At 47.0% G+C, this 20,212-nt stretch overlaps 1 long non-coding RNA gene across 3 annotated transcripts in view; it reads left to right on the top strand.

Moving 5' to 3' along the window:
* Window positions 1-14,873, top strand: part of LOC101723042 (uncharacterized) — a 35,279-nt gene extending 20,406 nt beyond the window's left edge. For 2 of the 3 annotated variants that reach the window (XR_002386720.1, XR_002386721.2), the window contains exons 2-4: window positions 13,340-13,484; window positions 13,842-13,961; window positions 14,072-14,873. This is a non-coding gene — a long non-coding RNA (uncharacterized LOC101723042). The remainder of the gene's footprint in view (window positions 1-13,339; window positions 13,485-13,841; window positions 13,962-14,071) is intronic. The other variant, XR_205731.2, reaches the window with a different exon arrangement.
* The last annotated feature ends 5,339 nt before the right edge of the window (window positions 14,874-20,212 follow it).

Genomic DNA, 20,212 nt, shown 5'->3' with positions numbered 1-20,212 from the left:
TTATTTCTCTGATTGTAATATTTCAAAATAGCTAGAACAGAGGATTTGGAATGTTCAAAGAGCCTTTCTGTTCTCTCCTTACTGTTACACATCATTGCCTAAAAATAATTGTAAAGTTAACTTTTTTCTCATGGCAAGTAATACATGCTCAGAGTAGAAAATTTGGAAAATAGTGATAAAGACAAAGAAAAAACTAGAAAGTACCCACAATTTCAACAACCAGAAATAATGATTATTTAAATTTAGGAATATAGACTTTCTGCCTTTCAAATAAACATATTTATAAAATTTAATTCTTTCAACTGAAAACAATGAATTGAAAGTGTTCTATAACCTGATTTTTAAACCTATTGACCATGAACATCTCCATCTAGTGCAATATTTTGTTACACCTTTTTAAATCCTAAAAATATAAGCAATTTATACATTGAATAAAAACTTCAAAATACATCATAGTGAGAAAATGAATTTATAAGGGAAGATTTGACCTACCAGAAGTCAAGAACTATTGTGATTGTGATACTATAGTAATTAAGACAGTGTGGCATAGTAGGGACTAGACAGGTAAAGGAACTGAATATATGGAAATCTGATTTATGGCAAGGGTGGGCACTGCAGGGGCATGGGGATAGCTAGACTATTCAGTAAATCCTGTGCAGACAATTGGTTATTTTTAAGGAAGGAAAGTGAAATTGTTGTTATACTTCATATATATATATTTCACACTTTTTATAAAGTTTAAAAGGCAAGCCTGGCTCAAGGGTGCAGACCTATAGTTCCAGCTACTCAGGAGGACTTCTTGAGCCCAGGAGTCTGACCAACATAGTGAGAACTTGTTTCAAAATAATAAATAAATAAACACACAAATCAACAAATAAATAAATAAATAAATGGCAAAACTGTACAATCTTTAAAAGATATCAGAGATTATCTCTAAGATCTTGGGCAAGGAAATAATTTTTAAACAAGACATACAACCCCCCCCACACACACAAAATAACAATTTTAAAACAGTGGGACTGAGCTAGGTGTGATGGCACACACCTGTAATCCCAGCACTCAGGAGGCTGAGGCAGGAGGATTGCCATGAATTCAAAGCAAACCTGGACTGAACAGTGAGTTCAAGGCCAGCCTGAACTATACAGCAAGACCCTGTCTCAAAAGAAGAAGAAGAAGAAGAAGAAGAAGAAGAAGAAGAAGAAGAAGAAGAAGAAGAGGAGGAGGAGGAGGAGGAGGAGGAGGAGGAGGAGGAGGAGGAGGAGGAGGAGGAGGAGGAGGAAGAAAAAGAAAACAGATGAATTCTGTTCATCAAGTGAATCATAAGAGTGAAAAAATTAAAAGTTACAAATTAAAGAAAATATCAGCAATACATGAAATCAATTAAGGCCAAATGCAATTAATATGTAAAAGCCTTCTACTATGCAATAAGAAAAGTATGAAATGTCCTGTGCAGTTCTGTAACCCGGGAATGTGTTGATGAATAAATTAGATGAAGGCCTGTGCCTTAATAGAGCTTACATTCCAGCAAGGAAACACAGACGATAACAACAGACATAAAAACAGGCAAATTATAAAGTGTATTAGAAGCTGAAGTGTTATAACCAAAATAAAAACAGAGACATAAAGCTGGGTAAAGGGTTGCAGAGTCCTGGGGTGGGGGGACCATATGCAGTATTAAATAAGGGGATCATTACAGGCCTTGTTGAGAAGTGAGACTTAAGCAAAGACTTGAAGGGAGCGAGAGAGTGAAGTAAGGAGGTACATCTGCAGTGGGGGAAGCATCACAGGCAGAGGAGACACCTGGAGCAAAGACTTGAGCACGTCTGGTGAGTTTGAGGAGCAGCAGGGCCAGTGTAGCTGGAGCAGAGTGACAGAGGGGAGAATGGCAGAATGTGGCCTACTGGGCTCTTGTAGGGACCATCTTGTTACTCAGAATGGCCTAGGGAGCTGTTGCTGCAAACACAAGCACTGTCGTGAGGACACAGCCAGGAGAGCCCTGGAAGAAGGGACTCACCCTCCTGAGCCGGGTGTACCTCCTTTTCCTGGGCTTGGTCATCACACTGCTCCCCACGGAGGACCATAAATCTTGGGGTGCTAGGATAATACAGTCTGTGTTCACCAACTTTGTTTTCCCTTCCAGAATTGTTTGTATTTTCTAAGTTCTTTGTGTTTTTGTCCAAATTTTCCATTTTTGCTTTATTGAGGTATACTTTGTATTAATAAAACTCAGTCATTTTAGGTAGACTGTTTGATAAACTTGATAATTCTATACTGACATGTAAACTCTACCACAGTTGTGACAAAGAATTATTCCATTTCCCTAAAACATTTCTTCACATGCCTTTGTGCTCTATGCCCTCTTCCAATCCCTGGCCTTAAGACACCACTGACCTTTCTGTCACTATGGTTTCACCTTTTTAAAAGTTTCTCATAGGTCTGGAGATGTAGCTCAGTGGCACAGAGCTTGACTAGCATCTGTGAGCCCCTGGGTTCAACCCCCAGAACTAACACCAACAAAAAAGTTTCAAAGAAATGAGTCATTTTAGAACATAGGATTTTGTGTCTGGCTTGTTTCACTTGGGATAATGTTTTATAATGCATAGTGTATCTATCAGTAGAATGCTAGAGGTTAGAATGTGATATCAAGTCTGCTTGCTTAATACTACATTCCATACAATGTAAGAATTTACAATGGAATTATTTATATTCTCTCATTCTTTGTGCTACTGTTGTCATATATTTTACTATACTTTTATATGCCATAAACCCAATAATACAATGTTATTATTTTCAACAATTGTCTTCAAAATAAGAAAATGAAAAAGACAGTCTTTCATATTTATTCATGTGTTTAATTTCTGGTGTTATTTCTTCTTCCTATAGATCACAGTTTCTATCTGGTATCATTTCCACTCAGCTTGAAGAACTTCCTTTATCATTGTATGCATATCTTTTGGCAATGAATTCTTTTAGGTTTCAAGTTTCTGAAACTGTAATTCCTCAGTTTAAAAAATGCTTTCCCTGGATATAGAATTCAGAGCTGCCATTGGTTTTTTCTTGATTGGGGGGGCGGGGCGTTTGTTTTCTTTTAGCAGTTTACCAATGTTCCATTGTCTCTTCTTCATCATTGTTTCTTATGAGAAGTTGGCTGTAATTTGCATGGCTTAATATATCTTTTTTTTCACCTTTGGCTGTTCTTAAAATTTTTCTCTTCTTTTAATATTTTGGTAATGATATGCCTACATATGCTTTTCTTTGTATTTACCTTGCTCAGAGTTTCCAAAATTTCTTTTACCTATGGATTGGTGTTTTCCACCAAATTCAGAGAATTTTCAATCATTATTCTGAAATTAAGCCATTATTCTTTTCTGCTTAATTCTTTTCCACTTTTTTCTGATTCTCCAATTACATGTGTTAAATTATTTAATATTGTTCCATGGGTCAATAAGTTTCTACTCCTTTTTTTGTTTTCTTTGAGGCAGGGTCTTACTATGTAGTTCAGGCTGGCTCTGAACTCACTATGTAGCTCAGGCTGGCCATGAACTTTGAGCAATCTTCCTGCCTCAGCCTCCCGAGTGCTGGGATTACAGGTGTGCACCACCAAACCCTCATTTTTAAAAATCATTTTTCGCTGTGATTTTAGGTTGGATTGTTTCTGCTGAGCATTTTTTCTGAAAAGTCTAATATGGATTAGTTATCCAGTGAATTTTAAATTTTAGATCTTCTAGTGTTCAGTTCTAGAATTTCCATTTAGTTCTTTTTTATGGTTTCTATTTTTCTACTGAAATTTCTCTACCTATTTACTCATTAAGTATATTCTTTTAAATCCTTGAACATATTTATAATGCCTGTTTAAAATTCCTTATCTACCAATTCTAAATCTATGTTATTTGAGGACCTGTTTGTATTGTCCTACAACAATTTTGATTCTACTGTCTTGATCATAGATCACATTTTCCTGCTTCTCATGTCTAAAAAATTTTTATTGTATGCTGGACATTGTGGATGACACACTGTAGGGAATCTAGTTTATATTTTCTTCTTTTAAAGGGTATTGAATTTTGTTCCAGTAGATATTAAATAATAAAGATCAACATCTTGATCCTGGCCAGCTAAATTTTTGTTCTTTGCTATGTTTTTTTCCTTTGGTCCCAGAGTATGGCCCTTACTCTGGAGCATAACTGTAACTCTTAAGGTACACCCTTTCTGGGATGACTCTTGAATGCCTGAAGTACTTACTGAGGTCTTACTACTCACTGTTGGACTGGAACTTTGTCTCCAGACCCTGCATGCACTTTGTTAACTCTGTTCAGCTCTCATCCCACAGCAGCCACTCTCTGTTGGGCTTTGTAACCCAGCTTTTGTGTACAGCAACCCATCCTTCAGCCAGTCACCCAACTGGAGCCATTGTAGATGCCATAGTTTCCTTCGCATAATTCTGGAGGTTAAAATATGAGATCAAGGTGCTTCTCTGTATTCTAAATATTCTCTTGTATGAAGATTAGAATAGCACCCACCTAACAATCTCATTTTAACTTAATTACCTCTCTTAAAGGCCTTATCTCCAAATATAGTCACATCTTGAGGTACCAAGGGTTAGAATTTCAACATATGAATTTGGCAGGGTCAGGGAGAAGAATTCATCCTGTAACAGCTATAACCTGACCATCATATTCTAGCTGTTCAGAAGCCCTGCTCTCTGATGTCTTCCATCTGAAAAATGGCCTGGGTAGAAGTCTAAGGCAAATGTGGGCCTCACCTCATGCATTTCCTTTCAGCAATCACACTTACCACATGACTCGAAGCATTTGCTTTTTATGTTGCTCAAATCCAAGGAAGGCAAGGGTAGTACTAGTGACCCTAACATAATTGGCAGTGAAAGCCCAACTCCAGCTTTTTTGTCTGCTGTACCCCAGCTCAGTGGTCAAAATTATCCCTGGGGCAAAACAGACTTATCTCACCTTTAGTTCAGCATTTCTTTCCCTCATACCACAGTCATTCTGTGGAGCTCAGCAAATTGCAAGTACTCACTGACCTTGCTTGCCTTGAGTCTTCTTCCTGGTCTCCCCAGCCTATAGTCCTTGGATTGGGATTGGATAGGAAACAACATCTCCTTCATTTTCCTCACTGCCTTTTCCTCCCTCCACTTCATTTATTGCTCTAGAAAAAAGAAAGTCAAATTTCCACTGAAGGTAGAATTAATGGGGAAGTAAACAGAGAGACAGAAATGGGCTCAGAAGGAAGAAGACAAGGATCTGGAGATGGGGCCCAAGGGAAAAGAGGTGAGACAGGAGGGGAAAGTAGGCAGGAGAGGATGGCTTTAGTTCAGGGCTTCACATGAGCCAGTGCTCTGGGGTTCCAAGTTAGATACCACCTTCTCAGAGTCAGGATCAGGACTTGATGTCTCTGGACCCAGCACATGCCATGATCTAGGGCCTGTCTCAATGTTAGAAGAGAAGAAGATCGGCAGGTAGCTTATTCCTTGACTGTGAGTAGAAGGCAGCCAGGGGTAACTTTCTGAGTCTTGTCACACTCTTGTCCAGCAGCTGCCCACTGTCACGTCAGGAATCACAGGCCAGGAAGGTGTGTTGGCCACCAGAGGACTTCTTTCCAGTCTGGGATGAAGTCACGGTTGATAGGCAGGCCCTGAGTGTGAATGTCTCCTTCAGAATAGAAGGAGACAGAAAACCAGCCCAGACCTCTGTTCCATTTCCCCATCCCCAGCTCCCTTCAGAACAGCTCCAGTTGCATTTGGTAGAAACAGCTCCCAGCTTTCTAGCTGTGGTTCTGAGCCCAGGACCATCTCTGAGAGCCTTTCTAGGAAGATCCAATAGTACAACTCCTGGGGCCATTACTAGGGTGCAATATGCTCATCAGCTGTGCCGTTTTATGTTGCTTCTTACCCTCTCTAAGTTTAGAGGACGATGCTTTCAGACCTGCTCTGTCCTTGAAATGAGGAAGTGCTTTCTCTCTGTACATGTCAATATTTGGCCTTTGAGAAGTGTTCCTTTTCCTTTGAGGTCAGACCCTGGAAAGCCCCAGTGAATGAGTGATAGTTTCTGATTTTAAGGTACCTTCCCTTACTCCACAGTCCAAATTCCCTCATATGGCAAATTCAGGTGGGTGGAATGGGAGTGGGAGGTTGAATTTTCATTAGCATCAGAAAGAAGGAAACTCCAAAGTTATTAATAGAATGGAATTCAATAAATGGCAGTATCTTAATTCATACACCATTCAGGGTATACAGTAGTTATTTTTATCTAAATTATTTCCTGAACAAGAGTAAGATTCCGATGTGACATTAAACAACTGTTACTCTGTTTAGTTTCATTTTATGGCTAATGAAACCATGAAGACAATAAGATCTTATAATAGATCTGGAAAATATTATTACTGAGCTGATAAAAAGAGTATAAATGGTGGCTTATAAATTAGTGAGTAATACTTGAATAAGAAATAGTCCTATTTCAACATGAACTAAGAAAAATAAATGCTCAGTGGAGAAAATTGTAAGGGATAATTTGTCAGCAAGCAGTGACAAAGCAAGAATTATGAAGCTAAAATGAAGAAAAATGTATAAAAGTTATTCACTAGGTAATGAAGGCACAATGTGTAAAAATGCTTACTGTTTAACAGGAAGTCAGTTACAGTGTCTTGGTCCATTTTCTGTTCCTATAACAAATACCAGAGACTGAGTAATTTACAGAGAAGAGAGCTTAACTTTGGCTCACAGTTTTGGAAGCCCAAGAGCATGATGCTAGCAACTTATTGGCTTCTAGTGAGGGCCACATGCTGCTCCATGGTAGAAAGTGGAAGTGGGCTTGTATGGTAGACAGGGAGAAGATGGAGGAGCTGTCTGCTTTATAACAACCCACTTTCCAGAAAGCTAATCCATTGCCCAAATCCAGTCTCAAGATAAAGGCATTAGTCCTTCTTAAAGGTCCCAGCTCCAAACACAGCTACGTTGGCAGCCAAATTTTAATATGAGTTTTGGCATGTTCAAACCGCATCCAAACCATAGCACGAAGACATAGACTGGATTCCCATTTGAAGAGACCCCTCCTCCCAGACCTCTCAGAGAAGGGGTGTCATTGGGCACAGTAGCAATCACAGTAGAATCCATGGCTCTTTAGGGAAAACTCAGCTGCCAATTGCTGCCTACAAAACCCAGTGGCACATGTGAAGGCCCACAGGTAGGGGTAATCCTCCTCGGTGAGTGGCAGCAACGTTTGGAACAAGACACAAGGCCAAACTCAGCAGTTGTGATGAGGTCTCAGCCTGCTGCCCCTTGCAGCTTTGTCCACCTAGCCGAAAGACTCTGAGATCTAGCCTTAGAGTCGCCATGCCTTGTTACCCCAACCCTGAATCCCCTCCCTGATGTCTAGCTACAGGTGCTTGCAATGACTTTCTTTGGTTTTTCTCTCTTGGTCATATTTCTGGTCACTCCTCAGCCTTCCTCTGTATGATGCCTTCTCCCCAGGACCCTCATCCAGGAATCAATGGGCAGAGAGTGCTGACCTTAGAGCAGGGACCTGTGCCACTGCTTTACCTCTGTCCCCTGGTGGTGAAGTATGGGCTGTTCAGGATGAGTCTACCTGTAGACACTGACCAACCATGCTCCTTCTGTCCACATGAATCAGAATAGTTACAGACCCTGGATCCAGAGATGTCTCCAGCTACCTCTCTCTTGCCCTTCTTTCCTTCCCCTCTCTTTTCCTGTCCTTTTTCCTCCCATCTAATTCTTCCCTTCATTCCATTGACACTATGGTGGTGGGCATACAGCAGCTAACAAGGCATCAGACAAGGTTTCTGTCCTGAGGGATTTACAGCCCAGTGGGACAGACAGACATTAGACAAACAAATCACAGTCATCTGCATGTATTTGTAAAAGGAGATTAAGTGCTAGGAAGAAGTACAGGGTATTCTTGCAAGGGACTAGCACGGTGGATTTAATTTGGTTGCTCAGGGAAGGTCTCTTAGAGCCAGTGATAATTAAGCTCCCTGCTGCAGGCTGTTGGGGAAGTGGGAGGAACTGTGTTCCTGGCAGAGGGGACAGCAAGGGCAAAGGCCCTGAGGCAAGCTTGGAGTATTCAAGGAGCTGGAAGAATGCCAATGAGGCTGGAGCATCCAAAGAAAGGGAAAGATTGACACCGGAGGAGTCTGGGGAGAAAGCAGGTGATCACACACGATTTAATTTTAAAAGTGGCAAGAAACCACTTACATATTTTTCAGACAGTGAAGGAACAGAAGCATATTTGCATTTAAAAAAAAAATCTGTGAGGATGGGAGGGGCAGGGGCGGGTGTGGAGTGAGCGGGAAAGGGAACCGCTGTGGTCAAGAAGGTCAGGGGACCACACAGTTTTCTACAGGGCAGAGCAAGGGGGTGGCAGGAGACAAGTGGGTAGATTCAAGGACCTTTAGAAGTTTGACCTTGAGATGTATTAGAAATGAGGGGTGAGGAAGTGGAGATGCTGCAGTTTGGCGTCTGGGTTCGGGGCAGGAAGAGCCAGGATGCTGGAGGCTCCCTTCCGTGGGTGGGGCAAGCTCTCCTCCTCCGAAAGGTTCTTGGTTTACAATTAGTGGCCTTAGTGCTGGGCTTTGAGAAGAGACGTAGTGAGCCGCCCAAAGTCACCCAGTCAGTGGGCAGAGCTGGGGCTGGAACGCAGGGGCTTGACCGTACCAGACGTCCACCCACTTCTTTCCGGGGCTTCGCGGCCAGGACTTGCGCTCAGTTCGGGGCTCAGAGCTGGGGTTGCCTCCCGGCGGCCTCAGGAGGCCACGCCCTAGCCGGGAGTGGGCGTGGCTCCGAGGCTACCCCCCCCCATGGGCGGGGTTTCCTGCAGGCTGGACTGCAGACTCTGGGCCCTGACTGCGACCTTGCTAGGGTGCACTTCACCCTGGCGCACTGTGTCCAGGGAGCAGCGAGGTCCCAATCCTGCACGTCTCCCTTCCTCCTTCAGCTTCTATTTCTGTCTCCTCCGGTCCTTCACATATCAGCGTCATTATCAAGTCCCGCACCTTGAGAGCTGAAGGCGACCCTATATGTCCTAGGTCTTCAACGTGTTTATTAAATTGGACTGCATTCCTATGTGATCCAGTCAGCTCACTTCCCTCTGTAGCTGCCCCCTCTCCTCCTTGCGGAGACCCCTTCCCTGCCTCCCGCACGACCAGTACCTTGTCCGTTCATATTAGACCCTCATAAATTCTCCACACCACTGTCCCCTTTCCATCCTTCTGGATCAGCCAGTGCTCCATTACCGCTCATCAGAATTATTGTAAAGCTTTTATTTTCTCCCCTACCAGCACCACTCCTGCTTCCAGCCAATTTCACACATTTTTCCGGCTCAAAAAACTTCAGATACTGCCGATTGCCTGCTGCAGGGACAACAAACTCTTCAGCCTGACCTGAGGACCAAGCTTTGACTGAAGATTCTCTCCCACCTTTCTCTCACATCTACGAATCGCGCCCCCCCCAAGATGTTTCCGCCTTGAGCCTTTGCTTCTTCCACACCCCTCACCCATCTTCACACCCCTGTCACCCCCACAACACGCAGCTCAAACACGACTGCCCTGACAGAGCCTCCCAGTCTCCTCCACCTGACCCCAGCCAATGTGGAGACGGCAGCTTCCTGGGACCCTCCTCCGCATCTATCTGGCATCGATCTTAGGCCACTTGCCTTGACGCATTATCATTTACACTGGTGTAGAGATGGCCTGGAGGGAGACCTGACTCCCCGAGGGGCCGAGGGGCTGGTTACAGGATGTTTCCTCTGAAGCGCTTGGCCCCCAGGGAGAAATGCCTTTTGAGTGTGAGAGTTGCTACAAGGCAGGGTCTGAAATGGGCTCATCTTTGCATCCTTGCCCCCAGCACTGGCATGGCAGGTGCAGGCCAAGTGAGCAACAGAGAGTCCCTGCTTGAAGGATCCAGAGAAAGGGATTAAGGTATCCAAGTGAAGCCTCATGGAACAATGGGATTGGTGGATTAAAGCAGAGAGGGATTTGGACAGGGAGGGTGATGATGAAGATGTTCTGAGAGGGAGAAGGAAAGAACTTCGGGGGGGGGGGGACTAGCAGAGAGGCTGGAACTTGGCCTGCAGGAAGGACAGTGTCCCATCTGTTGGCTTGGTGCTGCAGAGCAAATGTCAGGCAGAAAAGTGGGGAGAACAGGGTTGGCCAGATGCTTGAGCAGAAATCTGAGACCCAATCTCCTCTGCTGTGTCCCAGAGGTCACGGATGCTGGATGGGACCTCTCGCCCCTTCCCATCCACAGGGGAGTGGTCAGGGGAAAACACTTGCCAGACCTGGTACAATGCCATGTGTGGGAGGAGCTGGAGCAGGAGGGGACACTGAGGACCTCTTTCCAGGCACCATCTCATATTTTATGGTTGTCAAGTTCCAGGGGAGATGTTGGGAAGGTGAGAATCTCAGCAAAGCACTTGGCTTATTCCCAGAGGAGTGCAGAGCCACCATGACAATTGCACAGATCCTAGGAGTTTAGGTGGCAGGGAGTGGGAATGTGAGTGGCCTTTGGAGGTGGATCCTGGGGACTGCTCCAGAAGAGGGGTACAGAGGGAGGAAGTCATGGGTGACTCTGAGGAGCAAACCTACCTGGTCAGGCTTGATTTTGGGATCCAGGGCCCATCCCATGTCCGCTGTCCTTGAGCAGGAGTGTTAGCCAAGTGAGCAGGACAGGCTGAAACCAGCCTCCCTGTGGGCCCTAGCCAGCCTCAACGTCTGGGAAGAGGGTTGGCTTTCTGTCATTTACACAGAGGCTCAGTGTGAGCTAGTGGGTCCTGTCTCTTCTATCTCAGCCCCTCCCTCCCCTCATCCTTGGCAGTAGACCTTCCTCCTCTGAGTCCTGTTCCACAAGGCCTCCACTTCAGCTTGAGTCAGTTTCCTCTCCCAGTCCCATTCAGTGAAGACTTGTGAGCTCTGAGAATAGGCTTTGCTGGTGGCCATTGTCACCTCTGCAGGGGGCAGGTTCAGACTCAGTATCCCCTTACCTCTGCAAATGCAGCTTCCTTCCTGCTAGAGTGGGAGGCAGTTTGGAGATGGGAGGGTGTGGAGAGAAATGACGCTTTCCTGTGTCCTCATCACTTGCTTACAACCTGTGACTTTCTCCCATCATGACTGCCAACCTGGGGCAGCAGGTTGGCCAGAAAATCTGAGGGTCATTAGTTCAGGAGGAAGTTATTATGAGTTTAGTTTCCAACAAGTGTAGGTATCTAGCAGCAGAAGGACACACACACTTGGCATTGTTCCATTAATGGAGACATGAGAATGTGGGCCATGACTCCCTGCCAGCGGGATGTGTGTGTGTGTGTGTGTGTGTGTGTGTGTGTGTGTGTGTGTCTACTCAAAAAAGAACAGGGGGACTCAGAAGGGGGTGAGTGTGATTTGGAGTGGGATTTCAAAGGAAGGGCCTATGAAGAGGACAGGCTGATGTTTAGTTGTTCCATACATCCGAGCCCCCTCTACAGTTGCCAAGCATTCTCTATGGCCTCATTTCATGTGCGCACTCGCTTGTTGAGCATCTACTATATGCCAGGCACATTTCCAGGTATAGCAAGTAGAGTAACAAATAAAACAAACCAAGTCTTGCTTCTTGGCAACAAATTCTAAAATATAATGTCTGGCTGTTTTAAGTATCATGAACTCTCACAGAGTGGGTGAGGGCATAGAGGATGAGTACATGTGTATCTAAAAACATTTACTAGTAAGAATTGGTTATGTGAGTATAGAAACGGACAAGTCCCAGGATGCGCAGCCAGCAAATTGGAGGGCCAGGGGAGCTGATGATACAGACCCAGACCAATAGGCCTGAGACCAGGGAGAGCTAAGATTTAGTTCAAGTCCAAAAGCAGGGGGAAAAAATATCCCAGTTTGAAGACAAGCAGAGAGAATTCTTTCTAACTCAGCCTGTTTCTCCATGCAGGCCTTCAAATTGGGTGAGACCCACTCCCGTTAGGGAGGGAAATCAGTTTTATTCCGTTTCTTGGTTCAGATGTTAATCTCAGCTAGAGACACACTCAGGATAATGTTTGACCAAATAGCTGGCACCCTGTGGATCAGCCAAATTAACACTTAAAATTGATCACCACAGCCTCTCTAAGAAGGCATCAATTTGAGAAGGTGCCAGTGAGCACTGGGGCCAAGCTGTGGGGATGCAGGAGAGAAGGTCATCGGGCAAAGGTGACAGCAGGTGCCAAGCCCTGAACAGAGGTGCAGCTGGCAGTGTGAGGACCCACAAGGCCGTGGGGTGGGGTGGGTGTGAGGTTACCTGTGGCTTCCTTGGCCACGACAGAAACTGGATTTAGTATGAGGGAGATAGGAGATGCCCAAGATGAAAGTTTGAAGCAAAGACAGGATGGTCTGGATTGCTCTGGCCCTGCTTGGAGAATGGACTGTGGGAGCGATGGTGAAGGCAGCGGGAGCTATTGGGAGGCTGGCAGAGAGATGGTGAAGCAGGTTGGAGCCTTCTCACAGATGGACCCAGCAATATTCCCTGCTGAGCTTGAGTTGAAGGGAGAGAGGAAGAAGTCGGGGATGACTCTGACTGAAGATTTTCCCCTAAAGCTGGATTTGCATTTCCTGATGTAACAAGTGAGGTCCCATAAGGAAAACCCACAGTGCTGTGCAGCGTGTAGTGAGCGCTTGGTAAAGGGCAGTGCTGGAAATGCCAGTTCGGATGGAGGAGCCTGGGAAGAGGGCCACAGTGATGCCAAAGAAAGAGCCCTGGGGGAGAGGCTATGCAGGACAGGAGGTGGCCCAGGCTCCAAGATCTGTTGGTTCAGCGAAAACCCACCAGGAGAAGGTGCTCTCCTGTCCCCTACCCGTGGTGTCCCCCCTCCTAGTGGGAGCAGGGCCCAAGGGAGCCAGGGAATGGAGTCCCAAGATTTCACGGGGACCATGCTGGTGGGGGTGGAACCAAGCACAGCTTGGAAGCAGCCAGAGCTCACAGCAGGAGGTGGCGGTAATTGTCTGTCCTGTCCTGTGGCAGGCAGCACACTCATCCCCTGACCCAGGTGTCTGCTGCGTCCAGTTTGGGGCCTAGCCCCAAGATGAACATCTGGGAAAGGGGCGCCACTCCCTGGCAGGGAAGGATTCCCTCCTCTTCCCCTGAGAAAGCCAGCAAAGCCCCCCACAGGGAGGCAGTGTGGGTGCCACTCAAGCCTCATGGCCTCATGTGGCCCCAGGTACTCCTCTGCAGCCTGCCCTGTGGCTGCCTCCTGCTACGATGGCCTCTGCTAACAAGCTGGGCAGTACCATGTTGGGAGTCTGGAGCAGGCCCCTGGCCACCCTCTCCAGCAGGTCTCAGTTGCCTCCTCAACCCCTTCAGGAAAAGCGAGAGATCCACTGACCCATCCTGAGCACTGCAGTACACTGGAGGCAGAAACCAGCCATTCACACACCCTCGGGTCGACCCTGCTGGGATCTCTTCTGCTTTCTACAGCAGTGGCCTCTAGGCCCTCCAGGTAAGGCAGGTAAGACTCCAGCAGGCTGGCTCGGGGACTCCTAGTGAGCTTTGCTGTCCTTGTATGTCCTGGGAGCAGCAGGCCACTGTGCAACATGGGAGCATGGCTGCCTCTTTTGTGGAACAGCCTTTTGAGGTAACAGGAGGGGTTGGATCAGGTTGGCCTCCATCTGACAGTGATGTCCACATGAGGAGACCAGAGCCACGCCTGAAGCTCCAAGGTGTCTGTGCTCAGTGTCTCATCCAATGACAACATCTTCCTCTTGGACTTCTCAGTGTTTTGAGACTCTGGGAGAGTCTAGCGAGGTCAGGGTGAGCTCCAAAGACTCTGGGCTCCACTAGCTGACTTTATAAACCCCGCTTGCAGGAGGCTACAAACTCCCCCAAGGCAGGAGTGAAAGCAGGGTGACATGGACCAGAAGGAGAACTTAGGTCAGATAGCTTCCTGTGCGGGTGCGCTGCAGCTCTGCCTTTAATAACTGGCCAGGTAAGAATGGGGCTGATGTGAGGAAGGTGGAGGGGATTAGGGCTGGGATCATTGCTCCACCTGCCTTTTGGGGCTCCCATCTCTCCCCACTCCCTGCTTTTTCTCCTCAGCCCTGGCTCTCCCCATCCGAAGGTGCAAGACCAGCCCAGGAGGGGCCATACCCCCCTCCTATGCAGCAAAGGTGCTGTCTCCTTTGGATCTTTTTGCGGTCTGGGCTTGCTGTTTCTTGCAACAGTAGTCAGGAAGCCCTTACCCCAAAAAGTATCTACGGGAGGCCAGGTCCACAGCAGAGACTCCTGAATGCTCACGGTGAGTGATACAGCAACCCAGGAATGAGTGGAACTGGCTGTTTCGTAGAGTTGCTGGGTAACCTTAGGTCAACTGCTGAGGTTCTCTCTGCTTCAGAGTTATGCAACCCCCTTAATCATTTCCTAGCAGGCCATGTCTAGTGAGGAACTCCACACGATAAGGACAAAGGAGTGGGTCCAAGACAGGCCAGGAAGACCACGAGGTAGACATTGGTGCCCTGGCTCTCCCACGTTCTGTCTTCTGCCTGCACATGGCCAACCTCTGAGCTCCTTCAGGGGAATGACCCTTCCTGCACTGTGGGCACTCGTGGTAGGACTGTTACTCAAAACATGCTGCCCTCCCTGCCCGCAGGTAGACATGAGACCCAAGACAGGCCTGGAAATGGAATCCCTTGCAGAGGGCTCAAGACTGATTGATATCAACAAACTGATTGATACCAATTGAATGTAGCAGCTGCTCAACGAGAAGATTAGGAGCTTCTGCCATCTGGATCACTGAGAAGATTTGTGTCTGCTCATCTCCAGCCTGAACCTTTGATTGCCCCCTTCATCCTGTGAACCATCCTCAAATCCTTCAAATAAAATCTTTGATTGCTGAAGTTCAGCAGAGTCTATAAGATTACTAACCTTGGATATAGAGACCTCTAGAGGGAGGAGGGAGGATTGTGTGCCTTGGAGAAGAGGCGGGAAGGACCGACCTGGGGGAAGGTCTGAGTCACCATTCTTGGGGAAGGCTGGTAGACAGAGAGACAGGGGCCATATGCAAGGGTTTGGGTTAGGGCCCAAGGAAACTCCCCTAAAGGTGAGAACCATGTTCGGATAAAAGAGAGAAAAGGACCTATATAATACAGACAGATTTGGAATAAGGTCAATGAAGTCCTTATTTTCCAAAGGAGACAGAAGATAGGTTATGACAATATCAGGTGGCCGTGGGTTTCCTGTCCCTTCTAATAATGCAGGGTAGCTGGGTGGTCACTTCTGTAGTTGCGATGAGGCCACACTGGTGGGTGGGTGGGTGGGGGAAGCACCCGTCTCACTTCCCACCACAGAGAGAAGTCCTGAGTACCTTGTGCTCTTGGCTAAGAGAGAGCTGGGCCCCCAGTGTCAGGCCTACTCCAGGTCCTATGCTTGTTACAGAGCCACAAATCTCAGAAGTAGGGCACCTGGAAACTTCCTTCCCTAAGCAGAAGCTGCTACAGGCAACCCTAAGGCAACTTGGGAGGTGTTGTGTGGCCCCACACTGAGTTCAATGGTGCTGAGGGACCCTGAGTGGTGCTGGGGGTTCACTGTGGAATTCGAAAGGAGGGCTGGGCATGTGGGTCAGAAGCAATGGCTGTAGGTATGTGAGGCAAACAGCCCCTACCTGGACACAGGCAGACATCTATGGGAGCAGGCAGGACAGCGACAGGCAGTGCGGCGGGGCCAATTTGTGCCTGTGACCCATGCAGTTCCTGCCCACCCCGCTGCAAAGCAGGTCTTGCAGGCCACCTGCCCAGTGTGCAGATAGGCAGTGTGTGCAGCTCAAGGGTGGCATCGTGTGGTCATAATGGGGTAGTGCACCCAGGCCACCATCACAGGCAAGGTTGCTCAGCTTTGCCTGACTGGGGGACTGTTGTGGAATCCAAGAATCTTTCCCAACGAACAGGAGTGTCTGTGCAGAGCAGTCCTGAGGGGAACAGAGGCTGAGAGGGGAATAGAGAAGGTGAGCAGGAGGAGATTGCTGGAGGGGACGTGGCCTTCAATAAGGGCGTCTAGTCTGCTGCTTTCTGGGATCGAGTCACCCCTCAAAGTGGGTTTCTGGGCCCATCCCCAAGAAATTTGACTGTCCTTAGCCCTTTACTTGAGAATCTCAAGTTGCACCCCTGCCACCGTAGGGAGCTTGTTCCTGCCAGAGGACATTATTCAGAAAAGACTCCAGGTTCCAGTGGTCATGGAAAGAACCTGGAATTCGGGTCAATCAGATCTGGAGTCAGATATCATGTGTCCCCATACTAGCTGTGTGACCTCGGGAGAGTCCTTAAGCCTCTCTGCGCCTCAGTGTCTTCATCTGTAAATCAGAGATAATAATGCCTGTCAATGAGATGAGGTTGGTACAATGAATGACCCCTCTCATGTGAAGGAGGCCCCCAAATCTGTTCTAGAGGGTGTCAGCTAGGGGTGGGATCAGCTTGACCACCCGCGCATGGCTGTGTCTTTCTACATTTGTGTGTGTGGCATTTAGCAATAAGTTGTTGACTGAAAGCAGCAATGGCAGCTGTCTCCTACCTCTGCCACCCAGACAGACGAGGTATGCGGTGTGCCCTGACCCAGGGCGCTGGGGAGGGAGCAGGGCTACAGCTCACCCAGGCAGAAAAGACTTGAAGAAGGCAGAGGGCGCTGTCTCCCCGCAGCTCTTCCCCAGTGTGGGAGCCAGGGGGAGGGCAGCGGACTGCTGTGTCCTGACCTGCGGGTCGTGTGGGCCTTGGACAGGGAGGAAGAGTATGAGAAGGTGGCACAGAAGAGGTCCAGGAAAGTCAAAAAAGAAAGGGAGTGGTAAGGGGAAATGGGAAGCCTCTCTAGGTGGCTGAGCTAGGGTTTCTGCATCTGTAAACAAGCGGAATGTGCTGGTTTCTTTCTCTCAGCTGCCACCTCCCCCTCGAAACAAGGGGCAAAGAGTGGGTCTCCAATGCTGTGCTTGAGGATGGGCACTGCCTAGGGCATGGGAGGGGCTTCTGAGCCTGGAAGCCAGGAGGCGAGGCAGGCTGGGCAGGTTCTGGGGGGAAGGAGGCAGAGAAGTCAGCAGCAGTGGGATCCCCAAGCCCAGTTGGAAGAAAAGTCAAATACACCTGAAGCTATTGTGACCCATGGCCCTGATGACACACAATCCTACATACCCGGATGATACAGTTCTACATCTGTTTCCATCCTGCTATCTGTAAGATGATCAGAGCCTTCGGGGCTTCTTTGTTCTTCCCAAGAGGCCTGGGCTGGGCTGGGCCTGGGATGGGAGAAGTAAAGTCAAAGGCTTCCCAGATGAGTTAGCATGTCAGTTGGAGGGGAAAGGACAGTGGCCATTTGGTGCTTTCATTTTTGCCTACTCCGGTGTGGACCGACTGACAGTTCTTCTCTCTCCTTTTCATTTCCTTCCCTTCTTTTTTCCCCAGTGTCTATACTTTGTGTGGCCAGGAACAACCTCGGATGGAGTTCTTCCCTTCGAGAGTCCCTGGGGGTAAGTGTGCCCATCCTGTCAGGTGTGCTCCAATAGAGAGCTGAGGTCAGGGAACACTCAGGACAGGGGCCGGGACCCCCAGCCCAGGCCCCAGCTTGGGCTGGAGTCAGGCTTGTTTTATCTTCAGGGTACCCTGTGCCAGACCCTGTGAGCCTCCTTTGCTTCGAGACCCTGTAATCTCTTTCTGGATTCCTTTTGAGATGGGACTGACAAGGCCAACTTTCCAGACACCACACTTCTGTACTCAGGCTTCTAGGACAGTGGCTCTTAAAGTATGAATCACTTCAAGAGCTACAGTCCGAATCCCCTTAGATCCCCAGGTCTCAGTGTCAAGGGTAGGCTGGAGAGGGCAGGCACCGCCTTGGGAAGGCCAGTCGTGCACATCCCCTCCCCAACTCCACACTCAGTGACAGTCACACTAGGGGCTGGAAAATGGCCAGGGCTTCACACTGTGGACAGAGCCAGACACTTTGGATCCGTGCTTGTTTTTCTTTTCAGAGAGACTGTCCTTCGCCCATTTCCAGCACACCACTGGGCTCCATCCGGAACTATTGAATCAGAAACTCCAAAGAGGGGGTCCAGCAGCCTGTGCTTTTATTTGCTTTCCAAGCCATACTGAGCCACACTGCAGCACGAAAAGCACCGTTCCCTGGGACAGCTCTGGTAGAATCATAGGAAAGAAATCTAGGGGTTGGAGATAGAAAAGGGAGGTGCTGGGTGGTCGAGAAGGGTCTTGCAAGGAAACTTGGGAAAGGTAAAGAAAGAAGAGGAAAGTAAATGAGACCCTGGGGCTTCCCTCTGGGCAGACAGTTCCCCTGGATGGAGCTGAGGCCTCCAGCGGCTGCCCAGTAGGTTGGGTCAGCCTACTTCACGTGTTCCCCTTTTTCTGTATATCTGGATGATGGTGATAGTTTCAATTTCTCTGAGTCATGAGATCAGAATGGCATGGGATAATTGGCTGGAAAATATCCCTGAGGATACATATTTCTGCAACAAGGAAGAACACATTTTGGGCATTTCATGGAACATACAAGGAAGGAGAATCTAAAAAATTTCTTTCAGGGAAGAAATTAAAATGGGAAATCACAGTAGTTTACCTGTTACTATTCTTATAAATGTGTGCAAAATGCGAGTGGAATTCTCTTTCCTTTTTTCAATTTTGAAATACTTCAAGCATACAGCAAAATACAAGGAAAAATAAAAAGCCTTTTACTCACCAAAAGAAATGCTAACATTTTGCCACATTTATGTCTGATTATTTTTAAAGAAATAAAACCTTCCAGAAACATTCAAATCCCCTTTGTACACCTTCTCCTTCCTCCAACTTTGCAGCAACTATCCTGAAATTGGTGGGTGTTCTCTTACACATGCTCATAAATTAGACCTAGCAATACTTGGAGTGCTTTTAATTCACATAAATGGTGTCACACTGACCATATTGTTCCAGGACTTGCTTTTTTTAATCTACCCATGTTGATAGGTTGAGTTCTAGTTCCTTTTAACTGCTGAACAACATTAAACTGTACAAAGAGACCACAATTCATCCACTCACCTACTGATGGACATTTAAGTTTGGCTATGGTTAAATAAAGGATGAATAATAGGAAACAGGGAGATGGATTTTTTGCAAATGGGAAGGGGATCTACAAGTAGAGAGGAAAGAGAGGGAGGGGCAGGGGACATAAAAAGAACACAAATATGTTATGTGCACGTATCAACTCCCCATGATGAATTGTAGTCGTTATGTACTGCAAACATGTACTAATAAAAAAAAGTTTGCTATGGTTTGTTCCCTCTGAAATGAGTTGAAATTTGATGGTAATGGTGGTAATGTTGAGAGGTAAGAGGTGATTGAGTCATGAGTGCATTAATCTATTCCTAGGTTAATGAATTATAGAAAGAATGGTTTTGTTTTCAAAATGAGCTCCCTCTAGCTAGCTTGCTTTGTCTCATTGTGTGCTGCCCTCTGCCATATTGTGATGCAGCAATAAGGTGTTAAGGTTTATATCTAGATGTCCTGAAGAGCCTCACGTGCTCATAGGCAAGGCATTTGGAAGGTGATTGGATTGTGGGGTTTATAGCTGACTTGCTGTTAGGAGGTGGGGTCTGGTCAGAAGAGGCGGGTCCCTGGGGTCATGACCTGGAAGGGTTTATCTCCCTCCCCTTCCCTGTCTGCTTCCTGACCACCATGCTAGAAGCAGCTTCCTTCCACCCAGGCCCCTTCCACCATCCTGTTGACCATTCAAAAACTAAAATTTCTAATCTCTTCCTTTAAATTGTGGGTCTCAGGTATTTTGTCCCAGAGATGAGGAAAATGACTAAGACACCAGGTGCCAAGCAGATGCCAGCATCATACTCTTGGACTTTCTAGCCTCAGAAATCATGAGCTAAATAAACCTCTATTTTTTATAAATGACCCAGGCTCAAGTATTTTTATAGCAATGGAAAATTGACCAAGACAAAGTGTTTTGTTTTGGTTCTTTTGTCATTGTCACAGATGATTCTGAAGCAAACATCCTTGAAAGTGTTTCTCTAGGGGAGATCCCATGTGTGGGCTGCAGGGTCACAGGGAGAGTGCATTCCCACTTACAGACATGTTGTCAGTTTGCTCACTAGCTTCTCTGAATCGGTTCACACCTCCACTTGCAACATATGATGCAGGACTAAAATGTTCTTTATTTGTTATGCTCTTGGATTGTGTTCTTGATTGATACAGAATCAACCATAAGGATTAA

Source organism: Heterocephalus glaber, unplaced genomic scaffold, assembly GCF_053883595.1.
Source record: "Heterocephalus glaber isolate CG9 unplaced genomic scaffold, H.glaber_assembly_v1.0 deba00000546, whole genome shotgun sequence".
Lineage (NCBI taxonomy): Eukaryota > Metazoa > Chordata > Mammalia > Rodentia > Bathyergidae > Heterocephalus > Heterocephalus glaber.
This window is presented reverse-complemented; position numbering and strand designations above follow the sequence as displayed.